The sequence below is a fragment of the Triturus cristatus genome, chromosome 1_2 (assembly GCF_964204655.1).
Source record: "Triturus cristatus chromosome 1_2, aTriCri1.1, whole genome shotgun sequence".
Lineage (NCBI taxonomy): Eukaryota > Metazoa > Chordata > Amphibia > Caudata > Salamandridae > Triturus > Triturus cristatus.
This window is the reverse complement of record NC_140580.1, coordinates 874,196,147-874,214,449: the sequence shown is the minus strand read 5'-3', so window position 1 is coordinate 874,214,449 and position 18,303 is coordinate 874,196,147. Positions and strand designations below refer to the sequence as shown.

Genomic DNA, 18,303 nt, shown 5'->3' with positions numbered 1-18,303 from the left:
CGAGCTGGGAACCACTATACAGAGTGGGTTTCTGTCTAGTCCACAGAGGCACTGAACAGCTGATGCCTATTAATGGCTGTGAAAACACTCGTGGACATCAGCCCCAGGAGGTTGGAGGCGGGAGGAGGTGGACGTGCCTCTTACGTAGTACATGGCACAAGGCCCTTCCCCTCCAAAGTTCCATTTCCTCCTTCCACTGCAAATTATTTTTTATGTTTACAGGTCTAACATTGTAAGTGTTCCTGTAAAAGAATGTGCCACATTATGCTGCATAATTTGACTTTTTTTTGCCACATAATTTAGTAAACCCTGCAATATAATTTAATTCCTCTTTGTCATATAATTTCAGTCTCCGTCCTTATAAGCCAGTTCCAAATCTTCTCCTCCCTGACCTTAGTGTTGGGTGGTGTTGAAGTGCTGCTGTCTCAGCTGAGTGCAATGAGAAGATGTGGTCAAGTGGCTAAGTGGCCAACTCTGTAATCAGCAGCCCCGAAATCTAATTCCTGTTGTCCCTCTTGACCCAATTCTTGGATCCTGGGCGAATCACTTTATATCTCAAGGGCTGCTGCTGGGCCTTCATCTGCCACCATTTGGACTGCACAGCAACAATCAGCTAACTGTCGGTGACAAGTGCCAGACAGAAAATGAATACTAGACCTGCTTGATGTAAGAGGAACTGCAGGCACTGATGACCAGAATGATAATGCGATGGTGAAAAACACAACATCCTCCGTTTTGAGCAGGAAAAAAAGTTCTGCATGTTCATGCGCCTCAGAATCAACACAAAAGCAGCAAATTATTAGCGGGGCATAACTTTGACATTCTTATGCACGCAATTTGTTTTTATCTTGGCTATTTTTGGTTTTAAAGCATTCTTTATGTCTTTGCTAATTTTCATTTATTGATCGATGCATTTTTATCACAATGGTCCTCCAATTAGGTCACAGAGGCGATGCCATGAGGTGTCAGGTGCAGAATTGGGTGCAGCATAGAAGAGAGCAGTGTGTTTCATTTTCCCAAATATGAACAATGGGAAAATGAGGAGCATAGCTTTGAAGGGCACTTGGCTGATGTCGTTGCGGCCAGTGGTTAATTTGTAAAAGACATAAGTGCCAGGGCTCTTGTCAGGAGGCAGCTTGCACCAGCCCATTTCTCCTGTTAGTGCCGCCTAAAACAGAACCAACTGCTAACAATGAAGGTGGGGGGAGAATGTGGTGTAATGGCCAGAGCTGCGGACATTGGAGCTGGGGAACCAGGTTCGAGTCTTGGCATTGGCTCAACGTCCTGTGATTCTGGGCAAATCACTTAATCTCCCAGTAAAGGAATGTGTCCTTAACTGGTGCTCATGAAAAGCGCAGGTGTTGACGATTAAGAGCTGAGCACTTAAATTTCCGGCTCAAATTAAGCACTGGGTCCAGCCCTTCAGAGGCTCGGACTTGTCCTGATATAAGGAGATTCATGATAGTGTTTGGCTAATTATAAGGGCCATGGAGTACTAAAGAGTTTTAAGAGCTGGGGTATCCAACGTGGTCCAAAAGAGTGGAAGCTGTGGTAGATTTTCAGGATATCTGCGTGGGATACATCTTTATGCAGTTTATCCAAATGAGACCTGGGCTTTAAGGTGGTCATTGCTCGGGGTCTGGAAGACTCTGTTGCTGGCAGTCAACAGTTCCTAAATAATTGTATCCTTTGTAATTGTGGACTAATTGTTTGTGGTCACCGGAGCGGAACTGATCACAATAGATGAAAATAACTTAGGGGCCTGTAAACAATGCAAGTCTATGGGACTGCATTCAAATCTACCTCAGTCCCTTATATTATAGCACTTTTTAAGTGTTAAATCTGGCCTATGGCTATGTGATGTTGTGTTATTTTTTTTCTTTGGTGCCACAGCACTGAGAAGCTCTCTGTAGCTTAAATGCACTTTGCAAGAAAAATGATCACAACATCATTAATAGTGTCACCCCAGGGCACTGTATCCAGAGCAAGGATACCTTTGGCAGCTGGTCCTTGTGATTTAGGGGAAACAGGGTTACGGAAGAGTAAAAGATTAGGGGACAGGAGATCAGATGGGTGGGGGAACACAATTGTATTTTTGGGGAGTGTCTATGCAGTGGATAGTTGGATAGCTCACTGATCAAAGCTCTTACAGAGGTGCTGCGCATCGCAAACACCTAGGTACTCAGTCTGCGCATGTGACCTTCAGGGAAGATGATGAAAGATATTAGACCAATCAACTGTTTTGAATGAGCCTTGCTTTGATGTATCTTTTGTCGAGATGATAGGGCTCTGGTGGCACCTCTCCTAGGTATGGTGTCTTTAAAGTGTTGCAAGAGATGCCATTGGCAAAGAAGTATGAGAAATGTAATATAGCAGTGTTGATTGGGTATTTCACTTCAAGATAAAATCCCATAGGATGATACTTTCTGAGCAGAACAGTAGTTTGATCGCCTTCTAGTCTTACAGTCTACAACAAATTTCTGTTTTTCCCAGGAAGGTGGTACTGGAGGTGGGATCTAGTGAAGTTTGTTTACATGAGTTTGATGTCAATAAGGAGGTATTGGAAGAAGTGGCACATGTGAGGTTGTTAAGGAAGGTTCTAGTTTGTGTGGGGTTGTGGATAACGCTCTCCTCCTCCCATTTGCGTCTTGTGTCCTGTCATAAGAGGCGGTATCGTCCTGGCACGAGGCTATCCAGTAGAAGTTGAGTTGTCTGGGTTAATCAGTTCTCAATTATGAATATGGAGTCCAGCTTGCCTTTGCAAATAATATTGACTATATAGGAGTGACATGTGCGATGGCTGATCTGCTGTGTAATATTAGGTAAAATAGGTCTTTCTTTACATAGTCAGGGTTTATCCTGAAAACCTGGCATTGCTCAAGCCCTCGGGGTGAGAGTTCGTCATAAAAATGGTGCCCCCTTGATCCTGAGCTAGGACACCAAACACAAACCCAGTAAACACCACATGGCATTCTAGGAGGAACATAGGTTACATAAGCATATGGCTGAGAGAATGACAAATCAATACATCCCATTGATATGCAATATTTGTTTTTGGGAAATTTTTGTTTCTGAAGCCCAAACCACTCTAAGGGCCTTAGTAAGAGTTTGGCGATGCGGCTCCACCCTGCTCCCGCACCGCCAAACCCAGCTAGGAACCGTCCGCCAGATCAGGAGTTTTCTCCTGGCTTGCGAGTGGTTCTTTGGCGTTCCCAGGGCGGTGTCTATGAAATAGCCATCACAATGCGTACGTCAAAGGCAGTACCTGCACATAATGGACTGCTCCAGTCCATGCCGTGTAGGTCCTGGTGTGCATGCACACAGGGGGCACATGTTGTGGCTCCCTGTGTGCATCCACATGGCCTGAGGCACAAGAGGGCCCTATAGGGCCCCCTTTGTTTCCACAACGCCACACTTTTCATGGCAGTCGCACCGCCATGAAAAGTGTGGCGATGAGAAAACTTGTTATATGCTTAGTGGGGCTGCAGCAGCCCGCCAAGCATATTACGGCTTTAGGACTGCCGTGCAACTGCCAGGGAACTGCGGTTACCTGGCGGTTGCAGTGGATGCGGTGGTCCCAAAGTGGCACGATCGCCCTGGTCATAATAGGGCGGTCGGGACACCGTCACAGTGAGTTTGTTGGTCAGTGGACCTTCAGACACATTATAAGCTCCTTAGCAAACTAGAAGTGCAAGAGAAGAAACAAATGTATGTAATGCACTTTGACAGGAGCACATACCTTCCCCAGGCACACGGGTTGAAGAGTAATTGAAACCAAGGCAGACAGTAGTCTGAAAATGTATTTTTCTAATCCACTCAAAGGCTGAGGAGTGCTCTCTGATGCAATAAAGTTATCAACTGTGTAGCACGAGCTGCCACAGTCTGCGACTCTGTTGAATTGCACACAACTCTCGTATTAATACAGTGCTCGGTGGCATCCATTTGATAGACATGTGTAGGACAATGACACAGATCAGATCCTCTGACATTGAACCTCGTGACCAGAAAGTTATACACACGTCATTAAGGCCAGACTGGCTGCTCTGGCATATTCCCTGTGACCTGTGGGGTAGGGAACTGGTTTCAGAGCGGAAAGAGCTGCCATCACCCAACTGTGCCCGAAGGTCCCATCCATGTTGTAGCATCCTGAAGTCCGAGGCTGGCTTGAACATTATTCCGGGTCTGATTTTATTGTCCATCCCGGCCATGCACATCTTTCCAATTCATGCTTAAAGGCCCCCTGCTGTCTAACTAGCATTCTACACACCAGGTGCAGCAGTTAAATAATTATTGACTACTTAAAAGGCCTGTTTTAAAGAAACTCTTGCCTAATGGCTTATCCTCAGATATTCCCACATGCAACCTTTGCAGCAGTTTACAGGCTATACACTTGCAGTGGTATGTGTATGTGTACACATGTATGTGGTATATATAGTGCAAACCTCGTTGAAAGGCAGTAGAGGACTGTACTGAGTGGTTGTTTCACTGCACAACGCATGACACAACAATGCAATCCTGAACTACATGGTCTCAACCACGGCCACGTCTTTACCACTCATGCCTTTAACACAAGATTTCGTGGTAAAGATATGATTGGTAAAGGGACATGTGTGAAAAAGATCATCCTAGTTCTCGGGTGCAATCATGGAGGAGTCCTGTTGCCTACTTTTTTTTAGGTCTGGCCTCAGGTCAGAATTAGCTGTCTCACCAGCCTCATGTAATAAATTAACATCATGCAAAAACACATGCAAACACATCCATGAAGTGACTATGGGCCAGCCCTTTCTATTGGTTTGTCTGGTTGGTCACATTTTGCTTCTGTCCACTGCAGCATACAGCATGGAGCAATGGGGCAGCCTTTTGATTCTCTTGCACTGTGAGTGATGGCATTTTGCATGATCACGTTTACACACGTTTTAGTTTTTTAATATAAATTTTCATATTTATTAATTTAGTATTTCTTTAGGTTACTGTAATTCAAAGCCAAACACACCTTTCTTTTCACCAATAAATATCAGAGTTTCAAATAAAGTGCATTAAAGTAAAAAATGGTTTCAGTAGCTGTTCTAGGTGTACCAGCATTGTTCTATTAATAGTCTATGCAGTGGTACTTTTGTATTTTAAAATTATATTGCAAGCATATGGCTGTCACATTTAGACTGCATCATTATTTCTGTTTTCCCTTTTTCTGGCATATGCTTGCCATTAAAAAAAATTAAAAAAATATAACAATTGCTGCAGCGTATCATGGCTAGACGTATTTTTATTTTTTATTTTATCAATACTCCTTCTTTGTTGCACTTCTTCTTCCAGTCCGATTGTGTCCTCTCTGCTGGCTTGCCAAGAGCCAGCGGAGAGGTTACGCTTATGAGCCAGAGAGGCACGTATGCCTGTCATGGTGCATTATGGATAACAAAATAAGGCTGGTTACAAAAGGATTACAAGTCTTGAGCATGGATGTCATGTAGGAGTCGCCAGGGGTTGTAGCTGCGACCCCTGTCTTGCCACTTGTTACCCCTGGCATTGGCTTTGCGGCCCGTAGCCTCAGAGTCGACAACATCAGTGCCTGGAACACAGGGACAGCTCTCTAATGGACGCTAGTTGCAGCTCCACTTGCCTAGTTTCTGTCCATTTTTAGGTCTCGGCTAGCGAAGGCTGCGCTTGCGCAGTCTCGCTCGCGAGATTTAATGACTTGGAGAAGAGGGGCTTGAAACCGCCCCTCTTCTCCCCTCTTCTCCATTGGCTGGCCTCTTGAATGCTTGCCAGCCATTGGAGAAGAGGTTTGTCTCTCCGAACAGGCCCCGTCCTTTTCGGATTCAGGGGCGTGTTTTTTGCTACTTTTCTCATTATCTCCTCCAGCCAATGGCAAGAGGAGAGAAAAGAAAAACACGCCCCCGAATCTGGAAACACCGCTGCCTTTCTCCGATGCATTTCTGCTTCGCCTCGGAGACAGGCAGTGGTGTGCTTGTTACTGTTTCCTGGGAGCGGTTCTGCACTTCGCAAGTGGCGCCACCACATCACCTTCCACCATAGAAGTGTTGTGACTCGTAGCCTGCGCAGTCACGAGACCTTTCGTTGCACCTGTCTATTGCACGGAGGTCGAGACTGTTGGGGGGGCGGGTTAATATTTTTACAAAGACTCCGCTATCTGAGGTACCGGAACAATAGCTGACAAACAACCCTGTCACGGACACTTATGTGGTAAACATTACCCGGTGCTTGGGCAGGGTCGCGCTGCCACAAGACGAGCACGGTAGAGTATCGTCTGTCTTTGGCTGTTCAGTGAAGCGGACATGTCCCTGCTCTCTACAAATCACTTTTTACGGGACCGAGTCCGAAAGTTAACTGCCACATGTTACCCAGCTGGGACCCGGGTGTGCGCCTCTGTGCTTTGTGCACTCTCCCGGAGTGCAACAGTTTTGGCCCTCAATGCCCCCTTTGTGCAAGCGGTGTCCGTCTGTCCCTCCCCCATCCCCCGTCCACTTCTAATTTATAACCAGTAAAGTCGCTGGGCCTCCGTGCGCGTGCAGAGTGGAAGGCACACCTGGGCTGTCTCTGTGGGCCCCGTCAGCAGCTGAGCGAGACTTGTAAAAACCTGAAACCGACAAAGGAATAAACAAAGAAGGCCTGACGGCTGCAGGAGGTCCCGAAGGGTCGATAATAGCATTGGAATTGGTGACTGCATCTTACACTGTGGCGATAAAAATGTCGAAGCTTGCAGAGACTCCTGGCTGTGGGCTGAGCTATAGCGTCACGCCCCCTCCCCTCCCCCAGGAGTTGGTACACTCTATTCATGGTGTATGTCCCTGCCCTCAAAGGATCTCCTCGGCATGTATGCTTGACGGGTGTCCTACTAACACGTTTCCGTCTGGTAGAATCGTCACGCTCTACGCTATGAAACAGAATGGACTCGGGTATACTTTTAGCGCCCACTCGATCGCCTTGAAGCACTTACGAGTATTCGGGGTGGTGGATCGGGGCCTGGGAATTGTCCACAACAAGGCAACAACAAGTGTGTTGAAAAACAGGAAGTGGGGACAGCTGTCCGCGTCTGTTTTCCTTTCTTTCTGACCTTTCCAATGCTAAAACGCCACTTACTTGACTCTGGATTACTCGCTTATTTGTGGCTGACATGTGACCCACCCACGTCACGTGACCATTTCAGGTATCCCTGGCTCTCTGTAGCCAGATTTCAGTTTGTGTATTCCAATTTGCCACCCCAATCGTATTCTGAGAATCGTGAAACTACATGTCCCAGAATGCAAAGTTCTCTCGCTCAAGCGCTGAAAAGGATAACGGAGTCTTGCCGCACACTGCATGGAGATTACGCAGCAGTTGTGTGTTACAAAAATTGCTTTGTTCCAGCACGGTAAACAAAATAAAATATGTGTATTGCAAAAGGAAGACCCGCCAAAGTTAGACATAGATTAAGCGCAGAATAGGAACACGGGGGGGGGGTGGGAGAGAAACAGCAGTCCACGCGGGGTAATAAAGTTTATCTTCCGCGTTCTGTACCTGAGTCATAGCTTCCTTCTTGGCCTCGGAGAGTGCTATCACATTTGGGGCAAGATCTCAGGACGTGGAAAGCACCTTCCCGCTCCTCCCAGGCCTGCCATACGGTCATTTACTTAAAGGGCCAATGATGCACTAGAATCCTTCCTGCAACGCCCGTTCCACTGCTCCCAAGCGCCTCGCCCTTCACGGCAGAGACGCTTTACTCGTCCCGTCGCCCCTTCACTGTTGGATTTACTCCCCGTCTTTTGGATTACCATTTTTGGATCCCCTTCCCTCGAACATTTCACTAGATTTGACACCCCTTCTTCGAATTCCGGACCTTTACTGCTCCCGGCCACTTTCAACCTTCGGATGTTGTCCCTTAAGTGCCCAAACGATTGATCACACGCTGATTTATGTCCGTTTTTCACCAATTCAAAGGATTCCCTGTACTTTAGTTGTACTACGCCCAGCACACTTTAAAACTATGACCATAGTCCTGATGATGGCCTGAAACCAACCAGGCTGAAACGCCGTCGACAAAACCCAGCAAAGAACTTTTTGGCTTATTTGTGGTCATTGAGCAAAAATGTGTTCATAACAGATTGTATATTATTATTCCTTCGACCACATTGTTATTATCTTAATTTGCGCCGTTCACGCTGTTTTTCACTCATTGTGTCACTGCGCCGTTCACTATCACTAGCACGCTCAGTGCTCACCTATGTGTGTTTTTGGTCATTTGTACTTTTATTGTACTGTAGTGCTGTAAAAACTACCTACAATATACAATTCTTTTCTAATTTCCTTTGGTCTCCCTTTCCCTTTTTTTCCCCCTCCCTCTGTGATTTATATCACTAAAATATTTGTTCCTTCTAAAAATGATATCCAGCTGAGACGTTGTTGTTCTGTTATAACTATTGCCCGGTCTCTGCTGGGAAAACGGGTGTACTCCTGTATTATGAAAGGGGGCACGTGCCATCTCATCTCGGTATTGACAGGGCCGGGCGGTGGTCTGCTTCAGCTGTTTATTAAAAGTTTCAAGTGCACATTCTACAATGTGGTTTATAAACTCAAACAGTATCTTCTCAGAAGACTAATTGTGAGAGGATGCTGCATTTGAAGGATGCCAAAGTTAGTTCCTCTGGGTGTGATACTACTCTATAATAGTTACAAATCACTATACTACCCACACTATACTACTCTCTTCTCACTAACTACTACTATCAATAAAGACTACTCACTAAAATAATTCTTACAACTGGAGGTGAAGTGCGTGCCACTTCTGCGTTGGCTCCCAAGATCAATGTGTATGTGTCTAGATCTGTGTGTATCTGTGTGGTTCGGTATGTGTGTGTATGGCTCTCTGTGTGTGGCTGTGTGTATATGTGGCTCTGTGTATGTGTGGCTCTGTGTGTGTGGCTTTGTGTGTGTGTGTAGGTGTCTCTCTGTGTGTGTGTGGGAGGCTCTGTGTGTGTGTGTATGTGTATGTGTGTGCCTCTGTGTGTATGGCTCTGTGTGGGTGGCTTTTTTTGTAGGTGCCTCTATGCGTGGTGGCTCTATCTCTGTGTGGGTAAATCTGTGTGTGTGTGTAGGTGGCTCTGTGTGGGTGGCTCTATTTGTGTGTGGGTTGCTCTATGTGAATAGCTCTGTGTGGGTGGCTCTGTGTGTGTGGGTGGTTCTGTGTGTGTGAGTGGCTTTGTGTGTGTGGCTCTGTGTGTGGGTGCAAATGCAATAGGTCTCGCATTTGAGAGAGATTAAGCTATTGACATTGTAAATAACAATGCCGTTTCTTTCAATGTTTTAAAAACAAAAACATAAACAAAAATAATGTCAATAGCAATGCCAATAGCTCTAACAATGCCGAGACCATTGCATTGTAAATGCTTGTTTACTATACAAATGGTGAATAATATTATTGACTATTAATGTTATAAAAAATTAAGTACATTAGCTAGAATATGGCCCTATCTGGAAGAGAAGGTAACTAAAAATGCTGATAAATGTATGATGTATGCATGCTTGCGGGTGAGAGTGAGTGAATGTGTTAGTATGTGTAAGCATGTGTTTGTGAGTCAAAGTAAAGGTCAGATGGCGGGCGATGTCACTTCCGCTACCCCTGATATTTTGGTGAATTGACGTCCATGGTCTTCAGTGAAAAGATTTCCATGAACTAATGAGAAATCACATTGGAACAAAGCTTTGCAAAATTAAATAATAAAACCCAGGAAAAGTGCTATTGAACGCGATACAGCACAACAAAGATGTGACTCTTCTGCTAAGTAGAGTCTACTAAACCTGCTTTTGGTGCTGGTCCAGTGTGACTTTGGGGTACTGGGTACCCAACGATGATGTAGATGTCACAAGTGACTCGATCCCTAGGGGTGAGCAGACCACTGCAGCCTGTCTCAGAGCACAGGAGCTCAGTTGTCATTAGTTGAGTAGCTAGGTTAGTGCAGCAGGTGCAGTGGCACTGGGCGTCCAGTGATGAGAAGACCACCACAGCTGCTTCTAGCTCGGAGCACAGGAATGCAGCTATCATAGTGTAGTGATACTGGACATCCAGGTGTGAGGACACCACACAAACCTGCCCCCGATTCAAAGGGAAGAGGAGTCCCTCCAGCCTGATCCCTACTCAGATCACATTGGGCAGCTCTCACTGGTGCAACCTGCCCTAGGGCTCCAGGTGGTGAAAAGACCCCTGCATCCTGATCCCAGCTCAGACCACATTGGGCAGCTCTCATTGGTGCAACCTGCCCTAGGGCCCAAGGTGGTGAGGAGACCCCTGCAGCCAGCTCCTAGCTCAGATCACAGTGGGCAGCTATCATTGGTGCAACCTGCCCTAGGGCCCAAGGTGGTGAGGAGACCCCTGCAGCCAGCTCCTAGCTCAGATCACACTGGGCAGCTATCATTGGTGCAACCTGCCATCGGACCCGAGATGATGAGGAGGCCCTACAGTCAGCTCCAAGCTCAGATCACACTGGGCAGCTCTCATTGGTGCAACCTGTCCTAAGGCCCAAGGTGGAGAGGAGACCCCTGCAGCCTGTCCCAGCTTATATCGCACTGGGCAGTTATAATTGATGCAGAAGTTGAAGTTGCAGTGGGGCACAAGGTGGAAGGAGCCCACTGCAGCCAGGTCCCAGGACTGAAGGACAACTCTAAATGGTGGAGGAAGTTCAGTAGCACCATGGGATGAGGGAGAAGGAGCCCACTGCAACCAACTAAAGGCACAGCAATCAGTAGCGCAGCAGGTGTATTTGCACTAGGGCGCCGGAGGGGGGGGGGGGGGGCGAGGAGTCTGCAGCAGCATTCTACCAGCATGAAGTACAGGGTGCATCTTTCATTAGTGCAGCAGGTGTAATTTCACCGGTGTACATGGGTGAGCAGCCACAGCAGCTTGATCCCAGTGCACAGCAAAGGTGTACAGTCATCTTCAGTGCCGTAGCTGGAGTGGGGCAGGGAAGTAGGGGGTGAGGAGCCCACTGTACCCTGCTCCCAGCACATAGCATAGGTAAAAGCAAGCAGTAGTGCAACAGGCACCAGGACCCGGGTGGGTGAGGGACTTCCTGCAGCCTGCTCCCAGCACGGAGCACAGCGGCTCAGCTTTCATTAGAACAGTAGGTGCAGCGGCACTGTGGCATTAATGGCAAAGTACCAAGTGAAGCATTTATAAATGTCTCAATATAATAGCTAGTTTGCCCAAGGGCAGATGTGAGCTGCAGTGTCCAGCAGACTCAATCAATGCACTTTGCTGGCTTGAGCCATCATTCAGAAATGTTGGATTAGGAGTTGTCTAAAACAAGAAAGAGCACCCGCTGGCTACTACTGCTTTTTCGGATTAATGTCCTCATGATAGACATGAGAACAGAACCGCATGGGGGGATTGGAAAAGTGAGACCCTATACCCCTGCAAACCCAGCAGCCCGTACCTAATATATAATTTATAATTTTATAACTAAATATAATTATCACACAATTCATATAACTAATAATCAATTAAATAACTAATAATAAATGAATACTGAGTTGTTGATTATTGCTTAATTTCCTTCCCTCCCACAGCCAGCAGCCCACACCTAATATATAATTTTCAAAACTGTATTATTAGACAATTTGCACAATTAATAATCAATTAAACAATTAATGATAAATTAGTACTTAATTGTAAATTATACTCAACTTTCTACCCTATACCCCTACTAACCTAGCAACCCACTACAACACTATAAATTACTATTAACAATTAAATGAATATTATAAATCACTTAAAATTACATACTATATTTAGAAATGTTATTAACAATTATACAAACAATAATAACACATAAATTAATATTTCAACTAAAACACATGAATATAAATAAAAAATATATAAAAAATATATTTTTTTACAATATTTTTTTCAATAAATTATTGAAAATGATGTTGACAATATTACTTGCGTGAAAACATCGATATTCTTGACAACAATATTTCTGCATTGCGAAATTCTTGTATCACAATATTTTACCCCGATATTTCTGTAACTCAATATTTAAAACTCGATATTTTGCCCAAATACCTGGAAAATTCGGCCATCTAGTAGATTAACTTGAACACATCGAACCAGTAAGTTTGCTGAGTTCTTAATGTAGTATCACACATAAGATGTTGAAAAGCCCTAAATAAGTGTACAACAAACTTGTTAATGCCACTCAGACGCAAAACTTAAAACTAGTCCTGCAGCCATGGTTTAGGTAATCTTGCTATTCCTGACCTTCACCAAAACTTGAGGGGTGCTTTTTCTGCCAGGCTTGCACCCATGTGTTAGGGAATCTTGTGCTACCTACGGTTCAGGGATATGAGTTCCACTTGTCTTGCACCTGTGATTTAGGGTTGTTTATGGTTCAGAGATCCTTACTTTACTTCTTGGGCACTTATGTTTTAGGGAAGTTTACATGTAAATGATATATGTACAGGGGTAAATATAGGGGTGTCGAATATATGTCCAGACGCTGAATCCATGCAATATTTTATGATATAAACTTATGATATGTGCACATACAATGATTCCAAATGGAACACACTCATTTTTAGGTCTCGCCTGACCCAGCGCATGAGCTGGTCTGGCGAGACTTTTTGTGAGGGCTCAAAAAATGCTACCATGGCCAGCCTAGAGCTACAGGGCATGTGCGCGGGCGCGCGCTTAGGAGCAGAGTCTGGCAAACCTCGTCATGCTCATTAAGTGCCCATGATCACTTTCACTTTCGCCCGCTATCACTTTTGCGGCGCCCCTTTGATGTTCTCGTTCAAAGAACATCAAACATCAAAGAACATGTTGTTGTGTTAATGCTTTTCTGCGCCCGTTTGACTCGATGTTTGTGTTCCTTTATTTTGAGATGCTTTTAGTATTACTGTTTTGTGACTTAAAGAACATTAAGGAAATGTTACTGTGAAACTGGACAACGTTCACAGTGTTTATTTCTGATCGCAGCGGCTGCTTCATGTCCGTTGCACCATTCAGGGAGTCCTTTCGTTGGCGCTTTCATGAGGACATGATGAGGAAGCTGGAAACGTTTGGCACATTCTCTTTAAAAGCACAGCATGTTGGCGACTGGTTTATCGATTAGACCTATGTAGTGCTTTAGATCTCAAAGCACTATGGTAGCGCTTTAGATCTCAAAGCGCTATGGTAGCGCTTTAGATCTCAAAGCGCTATGGTGAGTGCAGCAGTTACAACTCATGAAAAATGGGGTGCAACTCACAAGGAGGGGGCAGGTTTGAGTGCACATTGGTTGCAATCGAACTCTTAAGATGATGGGCTGTGTGTATCCATTATCAGCACTCAGTCTTCGCTAAGTGATCTTGTTTGCTTTGTTGTTGTGTTAATGCTTTGCTGCGCCTGTTTGACTTACAACGTGCTTTCTCTTTCCACAAACTCGATGTTTGTGTTCCTTTATTTTGAGATGCTTTTAGTATTACTGTCACACACACAACCACAACCACACACACAACCACAACCACACACACAACCTCACGCACAACCACACGCACACACACAACCACAACCACACACACACAACCACACACAACCACACATACAACCACACACACACAACCACACACAACCACACACATACACACAACCACACACACACACACAACCACACCCACAACCACACACACACACAACCACACACACAACCACACACACACAACCACACACAACCCCCCCCACAACCCCCCCCCACACACAACCACAACCACATACACAACCACACACACAACCACATGCACAACCACACAACCTCACCCAAAACCACACACACACAACCACACCCAACCACACAACCACACACAACCACACAACCACACACACAACCACACACACAACCACACACACACAACCACACACACAACCACACACAACCACACACAACCACACACAAACCAACACACAGCCACACACACAACCACACACACAACCACACACACAACCACAATCACACACACAACCACACAAACAACCACACACACAAAACCACACCCACAACCACACACACACAACCACAACCACACCCAACCACACCCCACCCACACACACAACCACACCCCCCACACACACACACAATCACACACACACACAACCACAACCACACACACAACCACACACACAACACACACAACCACACACACAACCACACACACAACCACACACACAACCACACAACCACACGCAACCACACACAACCACACACACAACCACACCCACACACCCACAACCACAACCACACACACACAACCACACACACGACCACACACAACCACACCCAACCACACACACAACCACACACACAACCACACACACAACCACACACACACAACCACACACAACTACACCCACACCCACACACACAACCACACCCACACAACCACACTCACAACCACAGACACACACAACCACACCCACAACCACACACACACAACCACACACAACCACACACATGACCACACACACCCCCACACACACACAACCACACACACAACCACACACAACCACAAGCATACACACAACCACACACACACAACCACACACAACCGCACACACACATCCACACACACAACCACACACAACACACACAACCACAACCACACACACACACAACCACACACACACAATCACAACCACGCACACAACCACACACACAACCACAACCACACACACAACCACACACACAACCACACACAACCACACACACAACCACAACCACACACACACACACAACCACACACACAAGCACACACACAACCACAACCACACACACACAACCACAACCACACACCCACACACAACCACACACAACCACACACACAACCACACACACAACCACAACCACACACACAACCACACATACAACCACACACACAACCACACACATACACAACCACACACACAACCATACACAACCACACACACACACACAACCACACACACACACAACCACACACACAACCACACACACAACCACACACAACCACACATCCACACATATACCCACACCCGCACCCACAACCACACCCACACACAACCACAACCACACACACAACCACACACACAACCACAACCCCACACACAACCACACACAAGCACACACACAAGCACACACACAACCACAAACACAACCACACACACACAACCCCACACACACACACACACAAAACACCCAACCGCACACACCCAACCGCACACCCAACCACACACACAACACACACAACCACACACACAACCACACACAACCACACCCAACCACACATCCACACACACACCCACAACTGCACCTGCACCCACACCCACAACCACATACACAACCACACACACAACCACAAACACACAACCACACACAACCACGCACACACACACAACCACACACAACCACACACACAACCACACACACACAACCACACACACACACACACCCACACACACACGCACAACCACACACACACACACAATCACAACCACACACACAACCACACACACAACCACAACCACACACACAACCACACACACAACCACACACAACCACACACACAACCACAACCACACACACACACACAACCACACACACAAGCACACACACACAACCACAACCACACACACACAACCACACACACAACCACACACACAACCACACACACCCACACACAACCACACATAACCACACACACAACCACACACACAACCACAACCACACACACAACCACACACACAACCACACATACAACCACACACACAACCACACGCATACACAACCACACACACAACCATACACAACCACACACACACACACAACCACACACACACACAACCACACACACAACCACACACACAACCACACACAACCACACATCCACACATATATCCACACCCGCACCCACAACCACACCCACACACAACCACAACCACACACACAACCACACACACAACCACAACCCCACACACAACCACACGCACAAGCACACACACAAGCACACACACAACTACACACACAACCACACACACACAACCCCACACACACACACACACACACACAAAACACCCAACCGCACACACCCAACCACACACCCAACCACACACACAACACACACAACCACACACACAACCACACCCAACCACACCCAACCACACATCCACACACACACCCACAACTGCACCTGCACCCGCACCCACACCCACAACCACACACACAACCACACACACAACCACAAACACACAACCACACACAACCACACACACACACACACACAACCACACACAACCACACACACAACCACACACACACAACCACACACACACACACACAACCACACACACACGCACAACCACACACACACACACACACAACCACACACACAACCACACACACAACCACATCAAGCATTGGCATAGCCAATAGGTCTCGCCTTTGGGACCTTATAAGTGTTTAGCCACGCAACAGTTGATGTGGTTGCACCAAGGATATTGTGCTGCATAACTAAATACTTAGAAGGTCCCAAAAGTGAGACCTATTGGCTATGCCAATGCTTGTTTTAGTTACTGTTTATCCTAAATGTATGAAAAATCAGAAGAGAGGGGCCCCGTACCACAAAAGGGGTGGAGCACCAGCAGACACAAGTCAAAGAAACGATTCCCCTTTTGGAACAGCAGAATTTGTCAACACATTCACAACTTTCTACAATCAATCACCAGGACAAGACACCCAAAAATAATCTCCATGGCAAACTACATGTAAAAAATTCTATATATTTTTCTTATTATTATAAAATTGATCATATAGGATCACACAAAAATTCATACAAATACACAATAAAAACAATAAAAATAATTTTGTTTACCTATACATAAACAGCACTACACATACATTAATACAAAACAAAGGGAGACTCAGTAAGAAACATTTTTTGATCTCTTATCAACAGGAGTAAGGAGACATATGATCATGATCTGCTATTTTCCTAGTTGATTATGTCAACATTTAAGTAATTCGGAAACTAGGAGTCACAACAATCTATACTCTCCCTCCTATGATTGCGTCAACGCGTTTCGGTGGAAATTTGAAGATAAGCGACCGCCTTCTTCAGGACAAGTAATAGTATTCTCCCATGTCGTCAGAAAACAGTCTTATAGACACGAGATGTTTAAACGACGGCTATTGAAGGGATCCTAGCCTCCTCCTTGTGCCTCATCCAGATTACTCAATCGAATCGGGTAACGATCAATAGGCCCAATACTCTGATATCATCTTTTGTAACAGTATTCTTTCGATGCAAGTATAGGCGTTTGATAGACAATTGGTCTTAGATGAATTGATGGGTCGAAAACCTCATAATGATTTCGGTTGGGACGAAAAAGATGGGAGTTTCTATTCTTCCCTCATAGATTAGAACACGGTGGATACAATCCTATGGCCGTGAATAGGCGCGTACGCGCCATGAAATATTTCTCCGGGTCCCGCCAGCCCGACCAAGCCGTTGTTTAAACATCTCGTGTCTATAAGACTGTTTTCTGACGACATGGGAGAATACTATTACTTGTCCTGAAGAAGGTGGTCGCTTATCTTCAAATTTCCACCGAAACGCGTCGACGCAATCATAGGAGGGAGAGTATAGATTGTTGTGACTCCTAGTTTCCGAATTACTTAAATGTTGACATAATCAACTAGGAAAATAGCAGATCATGATCATATGTCTCCTTACTCCTGTTGATAAGAGATCAAAAAATGTTTCTTACTGAGTCTCCCTTTGTTTTGTATTAATGTATGTGTAGTGCTGTTTATGTATAGGTAGGACACTGTGTACTGTTTTTTTAAACAATTTTTTTTTTATTGTTTTTATTGTGTATTTGTATGAATTTTTGTGTGATCCTATATGATCAATTTTATAATAATAAGAAAAATATATTGAATTTTTTACATGTAGTTTGCCATGGAGATTATTTTTGGGTGTCTTGTCCTGGTGTACTGTTTTTTTAAACAATTTTTTTTTTATTGTTTTTATTGTGTATTTGTATGAATTTTTGTGTGATCCTATATGATCAATTTTATAATAATAAGAAAAATATATTGAATTTTTTACATGTAGTTTGCCATGGAGATTATTTTTGGGTGTCTTGTCCTGGTGATTGATTGTAGAAAGTTGTGAATGTGTTGACAAATTCTGCTGTTCCAAAAGGGGAATCGTTTCTTTGACTTGTATCCTAAATGTATGCCACCCATGAGCTATGTCATAACCAGCTCATATGATGACATAGATTCTGATATGTTCGGCTTT

At 45.3% G+C, this 18,303-nt stretch overlaps 1 protein-coding gene across 4 annotated transcripts in view; it reads left to right on the top strand.

Moving 5' to 3' along the window:
- Nucleotides 1–18,303, top strand: part of PLCH2 (phospholipase C eta 2) — a 1,499,317-nt gene that overhangs the window by 595,557 nt on the left and 885,457 nt on the right. The gene's annotated exons all lie outside the window — the stretch shown is intronic.